We start from the raw sequence: 12,677 nt of genomic DNA on the forward strand, positions 1-12,677 counted from the left end.
AAGATGTGGTGAGGGGGACAGCCACGGTGAAACGCCTACTACTTTCCCCTCAAATGCAGTGCACGCAATTCCAGGTTGTCTCATTCGTGCCCACAAACCGCCCCAATCTATTTTTTTGGTAACATTACTAGTGGCCTCTCGCATTTTAACACAACAAAAATGAAAAAGGGCAGAATCATTACAGATGCAGGGAACTCATCTATTAGAGCTGTGTCCAGGCGCTGTGGGGCAAAATACATACACATCAACTAATTTGCATATGGATTGCACCAACAGAAATTACTTCACAGAAAGCAAATCGCAAGGAGCATCATCAGTCTTTGATAATTGGAGGCGCCATGCAACTGACTTTAGAATAAGTTGTCATAAGTAAGCCAAGTGGCAAATAATTTTCTGGTGCAAAATACCTAAATTGCATTGTTATATATGGAGCAAGTCAGGCTTTTTAAAAAAAAATAACAGCATGATATAATTAAAGCTTTGAAGTGAATCACTTACAGAGCTGCAGATAAGACACAGTCTGATTACATGGTCTGCCCAGGATCACACACTTTGGTTAAATGGTGAAACTGGGATGTGGACAATGTAAGCAACTGATCACTTCTTCACAGTTTTAGTTTATATAGATTTTTATTAATGTTTCCCTTTGCATTTCATCTGCTTAAATAATACTTTATCTATGTAACTGGAGGGTCAGCTCATGAACAAGTGGAAGGACTTAAGAGCTAATGATACTTGAAACTAAAGGGATGGCGTCCTGCCACTTACTTTTAGTCTCTTGACCTAAACATTTTGGTCAAGGCTAAGTTATTCAGCATGCTTAGTATGGCAAAAGCTATTTCATGAAGCTAACTGTCATACGTATACAAAAAAGACAAGCTTTGGAGCCCTTCAAATGTGCACTGTTGCTTTTTATTTAGCCTTTGTCAGTGAATGCAGGGGGAATTTTTTCCCCGCATTTAAGTCTAACATGAAACTAATTCGTTTTCTGGTGTACATAAGGATCAAATTACAGTCATCTTATTAAACAAATGCAACAAAGAAAAGATAGCAAATGCTTAAGGGAAATTAACAAACAAGGCAAATGAATGCACAATCGTTGATGATTTGCCTAGATGTGCAATGGATGCAGCGAAACATGGTGTATTATTTAAACACAAGGCAAACACCTATGTGGGATGTGTGGAGTCCAGACCATGTGTCAGAGAAAAGGCTTTCTTTCTGAGACTGGGCAGATTTGTTACTGGCTCCTAAAGGAAAGGGACCTAGTCGTTGGTCAACGACTAGAAACGGATTGAGTTGTGAAGCGGGAATGGGGGAATAAAGCCCTCAAAATGATGTAGTCCTGTGACGTTTCGGCGGAAAGCCTTCTTCATGGGCCTTGACTTGGTCTCCCCTATATGGAAAACAAAGGAAACAAAAGAAAAAGAGGGAAATGGGCTCAGAAAATATTGTAGAGCTCGTCTAGGAGGTTAAAATCTGATGCTAGTTTTACTGGCATGCAATAAAATCTAATTGAGACCATGTGAGTGAACAATATCTCATTGTCCACTGGCTTGCTGGCACTTGGTTACTGACCTGGACAGTAATCAGAAAGTGGTGTTTTCTTCCAGTTGGTGGTACCAGGGGACTGGGATAAATGAGTGGCGGACCTCTTCAAGCAGTAGGAGGGGATTTCTGCTGCTAGGTAACTGGTGTGCTGGATGCACTTGGGTAATGGGAAAAATATTTTAAAAAAACAGAAAGCATATATGTATGAGTAAATAAATGGTAGTCACTAATGTGTAGTGGAATGCTTGACTAAAACAGTTGACATACAAGTACCTGTTGGCACAGTCTTGCAGCCGTTTGGAGATTCTTGGCTGTGTTCAGTTGTGCGAGGACTTTATGAATGATGCTTGTAAAAGGCAATCAGGCGGTGGTCCACATATTGGTGGGGCTCCCAGGATTATGGGGTCTGAATTTTGCCGCGCCTTAATGTGGCTGCAGGACCCTGGAAATGAGAAACCAGGGTACAGTTTATCAAGGAGACGCTCTAAAGAGATTCAGAAAAATCTGATGCTATGAGACTTCTGAAAGCAAGGGGCGGAAGGCGCCCGCCCGTGTTGGGTTGGATCGTGCCATCGTGAGAAGACAGGAGCTTAGGACACGGGTATCTTCCATGGCGGGGGCGGTAAACCCCCGGCTCCTTCGTGGCAAGCCCTGCAGGGCGCTCTTACCTATGTGTCCGAAAAGTGAGTCGATCGCTTTCTTGGGCTGTGGAGGTCGGCTCCGAGAGCCGGCGTCGGAACAGAGACAGTCAGAGCTGTGTTGCAAGTACGCTCAGCGCAGGCGCAGGTAAGAAGTGTCTGTACCCCTGCGCATGGGCGAACCATGCCGGTCCAAGGGTTGGCATGGTAACCGAACAGTTTATGCGAAGCGTAATATGGCGTTAAAGGAGTGGGGTGGAATCAGTGCTTCTATCGTGTGGGCTGTGAATGGGAATATTGAATAGGGAAGATGTTGGTTGCGATTACGGAGGGCACAGATGTACATCCCCCATATACTGGTAGATTCTTATGGATTGAATAGTAAGGCAGTTTGTTGCCGCGATGACTGTAGGCTGCGTGTTGTTTACAAAATAGACAGTGACAAAAGCATTTCAAAACTCAAAGTAATTATGCTCAGCAACAATTGGTGTGCGTATGATGATACAGTATATATATGTACACGTGATACCAAATAGGAGTGAACCATGGCATATGCAGGAAAGACAACGTTGGCACAGGATGAAACCCATCAGCAAATAAACTCTTATTGTGCATAACATTAATTGCTTTGCATGAAATGATTGCGTGTACATTTTCACGAATGGTACATAAGGAAGCACATTGCTAGTTAGTGCTCCACTTTATAGAAAATGTAAAGCACCTAACAATACGAGGACATGATGTGTACTTGTGCGGTCAGGCGTTGATAGCACACCTGGCATATTGCTCGAGTACAGCCACATAGTGGACTGTCCTATTTGTGTGAAGGAAAAGAAGTGGTGGGTCCCCCCACGGGTTTAGTGAAAGGGGTAGGGACTAACCGGTCATCTGAAGGTATTTGGCATGGCCTCGTTGAGACCCTTAGTAGTAGCCTTAAGTTTAAAAATCCACCATGATTCCTTATTGTTCAACGCATTGGATGCATTGGTGGTGTTGACTACTGTATCTGCAATCCACCAGTATCTATCATCCGCACTATGTTGATACTCCATGAAGTGCGAGACTAGTGGTGCTGTGTGGACTCGACATCGAATCCTAGAGCGATGTTCGCCAATTCTTTTGTTGACTTGCCTCTGGGTCTGGCCAACATATCTGAGTCCGCAAGGACATTCAATGATGTAGACCACATTTGTAGTTTTACAATTTGAGAAATGTTTGATCTTCCATTCCTTTCCTTCAATTTGGAATGGTGTTGTTTTCCTAGTAAACCTGCACACATTACATCATACTTTATAGCAATGCCTTGGAAGCAAAGCACATTACATAAGAAACTACCCTTTCATTATTAACTTTAACTATACATCATTATAGAAATATGTTGAGGAATAAGAGGATGGATTTAGTTTTAATGTCCCCATTCTGCATGCAAAGTCACAATAGCATCTTGCAGATTAATGTGAGCCTAACAAAACCCCCTTGGGTAAAGCCATACTCATTATTTCATAAAGCCTGCAGCAATATGCAACCGTCTAGCACCTGATCACTCCCTCCCATGCACATTTCTAAATGGACAAATGTTCCTGCTAATAGTCCACCCTCCCTTCCATCAGTGCCTAATGGTTCACATTGAAAAGCTCTTGACACAGAGCAACTTGCAAGCCCCTCTGCTGCTGCCTGGAGCTCCTTGGGACATTATCCTGGCAGAGGCTTCGGAAAGGGTAAGGTGTCCTGCTGCCAGGACAATTACTGTGCTGAGGAGGAATTACTCAGCACACATTGTCCTGCCAGGGGGACACCTTTCCCGTTTGGGCACCTTCATTGAGGTGCCGAACAGGAGAGGTGGCCCACTGACGAAAGTCCCGGTCAGGCTCTGAAAAGAGCCTGTGGGGTGGCAGTGTGCCCTCCCCAGCCCCTGCTCGGTACGCCACTGTGTCCAAGTGTTCTCCAGCCGATCAAGATATGAAGCTTTACAGTCCCTGGTGCCACATCTATGAGTTTATGAACCACCCTTGTGCATTTCACCCATCCTACAGATTGAAGGGCTTTAACACACCACATAAGACTTCCTCCATTAGGTTCTACACTTTTTTTGTCAAAATGTTATATTCAAGAAAGAGCGTGAACAGTAATTTCAACAAAGTGATACATTCTCATCATATACCGCCACATATTCCTTACATAAATCAAGAAATGCAACCTTTCAAATACAATTTTCCATCAAAGAGGCACTAATAAAAACAACCACAAACAGCAATACATAAGGAAAGTCGGTGGGTACAAGGTGTGTTTGTGACAGACAGCAACAGGAACATCGACAAGACGGAGCACACTGATACAACAAGCATTAGCAATGCGAACAGTTTGGGCTTTTTTGTAGGCATGGCAAAGGCACTTGTCAGGCACAGTCGTATTGGTATTAACTGCCCATTGGTAGTTGCAGGTGCAAAATGTGGCAGTACCTGGGCATCTAAGCAGTGCCCGGCAAGTTCCTAATATTATACACAAGCCAAAACTGTTGGTGTTGCCAATGCTTGTGCTTAACAGCACTTCAATGAAATCAACACAGAGTGCTTATAAATTAAGTTGCTGACTGCAGACCTGGCTTCAGCATTTTTATTACACCAGTAGCGTGTTTACAGCAGCAATTAAGTCTGCAAGCTGTGTGACCCTCCTCATATGCCGACACCTGAAGGGTTTCTGTCAAAGAGGCTGATACCTTAAAAGTAGGTATTGGGACAAGGAAGAGGAACACGGAGGTAATATGCCTGAGAGATGTGTGTAGAAATGAGCATTTCTACACATAAAGTTGACTTACGACTGTGCCGGCCTGGTAACAGCGGTGCCGGTAAGCCTACCGGCACTGTTGTTACCGGACCGGCACAGTATGACTCTGCGGGCAGGTGCCGTCCCGCCCGCAGAGTTTCACGGAAGCACCAAAACTGTTATTAACGGTGACGTTGCTTCCTTGGTCCCCATTCCCATGGGAAAGGGGACGAACAGAATTACCGGCGCCTGACTTCCCGGCCACCGGGGTTGGTGTTACTGGGAAATCAGGTGCTGGTAATTCTTGTCGGATCTGGCGGCAACCCGCTGGTTTTACCGGCAGGGTTACCGCCAGACCCGTAATGAGGCCCATAGTCTTGTTATTGTTAACAAGATACAGTATTATTCTTCATAAAGTACCTATGCTGCTATCACACCCGGCTGGTGTGCATAGTGTAGTTCATTCCACAAGCAGGAGAGACCCATGGGAGCAACCTCTCTGCCTGCCGCTCGGTGCTATTCTGTGCAGTGCCCTGCAACACCCCCACACGCCTCTTCGACCACGAGCGGCGTGCCCTTGTAGCGTGGGTCAGAGCGATGCGGGCAACACAGTATGCTGTGCAGAAACATCAACGCAGTAGGCATACATGTTGTGCTTCTCACCCCTTACAGCATCTGCAGGTAAGAAGCCCTCAATTCTGAACACAAGTGGGATACTGCTTTGGTGCATGGGTGCAGCAGGCAGGCATTATGTTGCGTCCCTTTTACAATGGCCTGGGCTAACAGACCCTGAGTCAGGAGATAAGTGGGATGTTGTGCTGCTGCAAAGTGCCACCTCTTCTCTCCTGCATGTCCTTTGGTCTCACGTCCTTAGTTCAGAAGATGAGCATGAGTGGAGTACTGTACTGATGTATTCCTCTTTTGTGCAGATCAATACAGAAGCCCTGCCGGATTATTTGTCAGTGAGTAGGATTGATACAGCCTTCCCTTTCAAACCCCACTGCCACAAGCTTGTTAAAGCATGTTCGCTGCTTCTAGTGCAGTTCTTGGTGTAATCCCCTGGTTTAGCAAAGTCTTCCATACCAGATGACACTCTTAGAAAGTGGAACTGTTCCTATTTCATCAACCATGCGGCCGTGGAAGCTGCCAATGTTGTCAACGCTGTGAGGCCTCATTAGAATATGTTTCACCATGAAAATATTTTAAATAAATAAAATAAATATTGTACCTACTCCTGCTCACATGGAGATCACGGTAGCAAGTGTATTAATCCTCTCCACAGCAATATTACCAATCTAGTTTTTATAGGCTGCGTATATCATACGTTTGTTAAGAAGGAGATGCATACAGCAGGCGCAGGCAGTATGTAAATACAGATTAATTGGCATGCTTATTAATGCCGTTCAAGGGTGCCCCAGTGATTGGTGGTGTTCCACAGGTGGGGATTATATTTATAACGTGTTTATCCCTTCCATGATGATTTTCTGGATGCCATATTGGGTGCTGAAATGGTAAGTGGGGAGCAGATGGGGAGCAGGTGCAAGTGGATCTCGGTCACCTGGCCTAAGCTCCGCCCACCTGGTGCCTTCCTGCCTGCTGCTCTTTTTCACCACTTAGCAAGCCCCGCCCACCTGGTGCCTTCCTGCTTGCCACTCTGTTTCCCTACTTAAGGAGCCCTCCAGCCTCTTTTCCTTTGCAGATGGGGAGCAGGTGCAAGTGGATCTAGGTCACCTGGCCTAAGCACCACCCACCTTCTTAGCCCTGCCTCTTCTTTCCTGCTCTTAACTATTAGATCAAGGGCGTCTCTCGCCTGGGCGTCCTAAGCGAAGGGCAGATGAAGAAAAGGGCAATTCCTGTTTGGGCCTGCTCAGACCAGGAGGACCCAGGGCCCGACCCCCTGCTCAGACAGCAGGTACGCATGCACCAACATGTGTTACCCCCTCTGTCCCCACAGGCCATCCCCACCCTCTCTGGTCCCCCTGTGATGTTCCCTTGTGCCCCCACCCTTCTCGCACACAAGTGTTGCCTGGTTTGCTTGATTCTTCTACCCTGCTCCCCCTACCCCCTTCCAGGCTACTTCTACAGGAGTCTGTCCTGATAAATTCTGGTTTCCCCATCACCGTCTTGTGGCCAATGCTGGATTTGACTTTTATGGACTTCATTCATTCACGGTGCGTCACTCTTTCTCAACTCTCATGCTGGATTTCCTTTGCATCTTGTACTCATGGTGGCCCTGAATCATGCTGTTCCCATCTTCATCTTGTATTCTGGCTTGCAACATTATGCGTTACTACTGACTTCTGCAATTCTATTCGCTCTCCAGTCTTGCTTCTTAACTCTTTTTGGCTGCTTACTCTCTGTTCTCTCCTCTTTTCCCTTCTCCCTTTTCCTATCTCCTCCCCGTACTCTCTTCTACTATTCACTTACTCTATCAGAATTGTCCCTGGACCTAATATGATAGCAACCTCGTCTGTTTCCTCCACACTTCCATTACTGTTTTTTCCTCCCCACTCCACCTCCAGCACTATCTGAAATGTCGTCAGGCCTAGTATGATAGTCGCTTGTTTTGTTCCTCCCCTCCCTTTCTGCACCCCTCTCCCTCACCTTTTGTTTTTCTCCGGCTCTACCAGAAATGTCGTCAGGCCTAGTACGTTAGTCGCCTGTCTGTTTCTATTTCCTTCCCATTCTCCCCCTCCCTTCCTTATCTATGTCTTAGCTCTTGCACTATCTGAAATGTCGTCAGGCCGAGTACGATAGTTAATTTCACATCCTTGCTGTTCATGGCCTGTAAGAATGTCATTGTATTTTCCCTTGTTCCCTCCCTTGCCTTGAAGCGCTTTGAAACACATTGTGTATAGGCGCTATATAAATAAACTATCATCATCATCATAAGTGTTTGTCTTTATCTCTCTCTCTACCTGTCTCTCTCACACAATCTTTGACAAAACACCCTCCATAAACTAAATGCACTCTTGCCACTGCAATAATACACCTTGACCATTAACCTCATATAATTTCAAGGTCTTTGATAGACCCTGAAAGTATAAAAGGTGCAGTCTAGAGGTGTTCCTCAGATCTCTGTGGTGGGGACTCAACCCACAGAACAACCTTACTGGCTCAACAGATGGCAATAGTCGGCCATGGTCCATAATCGCTGTCCATGATCGGCAAGACTTGACCATGATTGGCGATGCTTGGCAATGGTTAGCTATGATTGGGGATGGTGGGCCATGGTTGGCAATGATTGACTTGGGGATAGGCAACTGTGGTTGGTTTGGATGCTGAAGAATGTCAGCAATGGCCAACTGTGTTTGGCAATGGTCGCCTGCTGTCTGATCCTAAAAAACGTTTGGTAATATGCAAAATCTTTTAACTGCAGATAACCAAGACTAAAGACAGTTCAGCCAAACATCATCGCGTTCACGTGCTCGGCAACATCTGATACCCGGAAATAAATAGAGGTTTTCAGAAGGCTTCTCGCATTGCAATTGTTTAGTATTGCGGAACGCTAGTTTGCCTTGCAACCTCGGTTTTTCTACTTGTTCCTGGTTCCTGTAAAGACAAATTCCCAGAATAACAAATGTACCTGGAACGTCTTCTCAGCACCTTGCTTTTTTTTTGCCCTCAAGGTTTTTTCCCCCCTGGGACCCTGGGACCTGGCTCCCGGGGTAGCCGTAGTGCTTGCCTGTTATCCTGTAACCGGGTTGCATGGTGGCTACCTGAAAGGACAGGCCTTACCTCTTCCCAGCAAAGGAGTCCAGAAGCAAAGAGGTAAGGACTGAACCTGACGCCTTATCTCCTAGTCATCATTTAGGGCATTAATTTTGGCTCACATGCAGAGGGGAACTAAACCACCACCTCATGGAGCCAAAACCTATAAATTCAAATGTAATCAGTACTCAAATAATTCTACTAAAATAAAAAATGAATCAAATAAGAGATGAAAGTAAGTTTGAGTCCCTGTAATATAGCCTGGGGTGTTAATGTATCTGTTACAGAGATATACGTGTATCCTACGGGTCCGAATTTCCCATTCCCAGTTAGATTGGACAAAGGGTTAATATGCCTGCTCTGATTTGTCTGTTACATGCACTGCACATACCTACCATTCAAAACAATGGAAGAGCTGTGGCCCCTGCAGCCCACCCCTGAAAAACAGAAAAATATATTACGATTTGCTCCTCATAAAAACAAATGTCCCTTCTTCTGGGTGCTCCAGCACGGGAGCAGGACTTTTTTCATTTCAATAGGGCGCTGCTGCTACACCAGAATGGGACAGCCTTTGAAAAACTGCCCATGCTGGTGTGGCAGCGGCGCACTATTTAAGTGATAAGCTCTCCGCTCGTACACAGCAGCTTGGAGCTTTTCATTTAAATAGGACGTTGCTGCTACACCAGTACAGGGTAGCTTCTGAAAGGCTTCCCTGAGCTAGTGTGGCAGCGGTGCCCTATCACCCACCAGATACAGAGGGACACCCTGCGGCAGACCGGGCTTACAGCCGCCAGTCTGCCTCATGGGGTAGAGCTTGCTGAGGTGGGTCGTAGAAAGGTTCTGGACCGAACTGGGACTTGCCTGTACTTCAGATTCCTATTCTAGCATCAGAAGACGCTGCTCTAGTATATTTGTGAGTGGGTGGGGCTGTGCATGGGGGATGTAGCCGCTTCCCTCGTGTGCTGAGGAGGGACACATTGAAACAATCAGTGAGGGATCCTAGCATTCTCAGTGTCCCAAAAACGAGTCTGTTTGGGTTGTAGCTGAAGACTGTGATGGGAGGCAGGCCTAGTTCTCAGTTGTCAACCCCTCAGAGGAAGCCACTCCCCAGGGTTATGATCAAGCTCAGTGGAACAACTTGTCAACTAACTGCCAACTCACCCTAGTTTTGGCAGAGCCCCCAATGTTTGTGATTGCCCAGATACAATTCCCTTTCACACTTTCCCTTCAACATAAAAAACATACAGTAGTCACTCAGTGGCCGATTAAAGCTTGCACCCTATGCCTGTTTAACCGCTGTGAGAAACCTGAAGGTGTCACCCTGGCTAAATCCCAGAGATCTGTCGTCCAGGTGGCCAGGACATGGCCATCGCTATTGGATCCTGTGGGTGGACTAGTGAGGGAGGATCACCTGGATGGGGTGTCCTCGGGGAGTGGGAGTGGGACACTGACGGGTGAGATGTGGTATCCCCCTTCTTTGAACACCTTTTCCCCATCCTCTTCCTTAGGACATTCAAAAACACGCCCCCGCCCCTTTTCCGACACTTTCACTTTCACACAACATGAAAGACAATGGACTAAGACCAGAGCCGTTTACCTGACTTGACCCAATACCAGGGTCAGGCAAAAGTCAGGCAATTTATCAGAATCACACACACCTGACGGCCCTTTCCCTTCCCCAGAGGGATAAAAAGGGGAGCAAGAGAGCATAGAGAGCACAGTACGAGCGAGGCAGACCGCACGATGAGACAGCTATCAAGACCAGGCAGTTCAAGAGGAGGAGAAAGGCGACAAACATCGAGAGGCAGACAAGGAGCGACACGACCTTGCCCTTCTTGACAAAACTCAGCGAAACCTCTGCAAAAGGAATCGTAAGACCGAGGACAATAGCCCAAGTGTCCTGCAGAAGATGTCAAAGGTTCACCGAGCGTATGGACGCTGAGAAACTGGATCGAGGGAGACTCCTGCTACCATGGTACCGGCCTTGACTCCAGTTGCGAAGAAAACCAAGCGGTTCATCACAGCCAGTGAGGCGAAGGAAAAACTGATGAGAACCGGGCAGTGAGGAATGAAAGTAAAAGAAGTTCAAAGAAAAATTGTAAAGGGGAGACCAGCTGGAGAAGGGGACCAGCACCACGTGGGTGCTGCTTCGAGAAACTCTGGTCGACTCTGATTGATCCCTGAGTGAAACTACAGATACCAGAAGGCCGTAGGAGAGCCGTCGAGATAGCTCAAAGTGGTCATACAGGAGGTCAAGCAAAATCCCTGTACAGTCGAAAGCCTTTGACCTAAGAACTATAAGAAAGCAAGGGAAGTAAGGAACAAGTTACTTACCTGTAACTGTTGTTCTCCAGCATGGGTCTGGGATGGATTTGCTGGGAATCCTCGGTAAAGAAAAAATCAGTTTCAGTTTTGTTTCTGAGCTGTCTTTCTACTAGTAACCAATGACTGGTCTCTGGGTCTGTGGGATGTTTTTACCCATGCATCCAAGCCCTACCTCAAAAACTGTGCAGTACTGGCATTGAAAACATCATGATGGCCAGAGCTTCCCAGAAAATGCCCAGGGAAATGCATGAAGAATAGGCTGCCACCCATTTTTGCTGATGTTATGGGTACAGAAGGGCACTGCCTAAAACCACCATTGGACTACCCACACAGTAGCCTGAAACCATTGGGAATGGCAATGCTGATTGCCAAGAGCAACCTAGAATTGTGGGGAATTCATTTTCTTAAATCCCAAAAATGGGTGCATTACCAGTACTCACCACTATCAGAAAGCCGGCGTTTTAAAACAACACCAGACTTTTTTGTGTAAAACTGAATACATGAACCCAAAGCAGGCCAAAGAAAGACTTATTGAGAGGTGGATACAATGTAAAGTTATATTCTGAAGTGACTTGAATGTTCATAACAAGACTGGCTGAGCTCTGCAGGTCTGCAGCAGCCTAACTGAAACTGGATTTAAAACTACCAAAAATCGAAAATGTTTAAATTAACTGAGTGACCTACTTTTGAGTGTCACATAGGTTGCAATTGTTTAAATGTCATAGTTTTAAACTTAGAATCAGCATTCTAGCTGCATATGTAAAAATTGTCTTGACTTAAACTGGGGAACAAAAAGTGACATTTTATCTGAAACCTGGCTTAAGGAACTGAATTCTGCCCACCAGCTACCCCCGACAGGAGTTGAGACTTGCACAACAGCTGTGTTCCCAGGCCTAGCTGCCTTTTGCTGTTCCCACCAAAAGGGATATGACACTTCTCTGATTGAATTACCTGGGCTCTGCAGGAAATTGAACAAAGCCCTGTCCTGACTCAGGCAAATGTTTTATTGGTGGGAGTCGTAAATGTGGCTTCCTCCTGGAAGGAAAGGGGAGGAGCACTGCCTGTGAGAGCAAGCTGGCTTGGCAGAACTGGAAAAAACAGAAATTCAACCTTGTGCTGGGGGGAAACCACACCCCTTTGGGGCCAGAACATAACTCTAAAAAGATGGATCATTCATAGAGCGGACTTGTGAAAATTTTATAAATGATACCATAATTCTTGTGATTTTTCTGCCCACATTTGAAGACGTGTTAGGACCCGGTGGTATGTTCAGGGGGGTTTTAGCGGAAAAGAGGATATTACTCTAAATGTATGTATGTTAAAAATCTGACACTCCACCACCTAATGCCCACATGCTTTGCGAACATTTGTGTAAATTCGGGGACAAATCCAATATTGGTAACTGACCAAAAAGTGCAAAATATTGCCATTTCTGAATGCAAGGCCCCAGGAAGAGCAGATTTGGACAGGGTATACCTCCTGTGATATGTGATGGGTGCATGTAATTTTAAACAAATGTGTGCCTGTGCAAATATGTCTTTTTGATCAAATATAGATTGTGTGCAATTTGACAGGGGAGTGTCCTTTCTGAAAGCCATTAAATGACATCATTCTGACACACAATCCTGCTCTCCAGTGAGAACGCAAAGAATTCTCCAACCTATCAGAACTCTGAAGGGGTTGGGCCTA

The 12,677-nt window shown here is 45.9% G+C and overlaps 1 protein-coding gene across 1 annotated transcript in view; it reads right to left on the reverse strand.

Annotated features, from left to right (window-relative positions):
- Positions 1-12,677, reverse strand: part of LOC138452946 (phosphatidylinositol N-acetylglucosaminyltransferase subunit Q-like) — a 718,081-nt gene that overhangs the window by 631,183 nt on the left and 74,221 nt on the right. The gene's annotated exons all lie outside the window — the stretch shown is intronic.

This window comes from Ambystoma mexicanum, chromosome 4p, assembly GCF_040938575.1.
Source record: "Ambystoma mexicanum isolate Mex_15411 chromosome 4p, UKY_AmexF1_1, whole genome shotgun sequence".
Lineage (NCBI taxonomy): Eukaryota > Metazoa > Chordata > Amphibia > Caudata > Ambystomatidae > Ambystoma > Ambystoma mexicanum.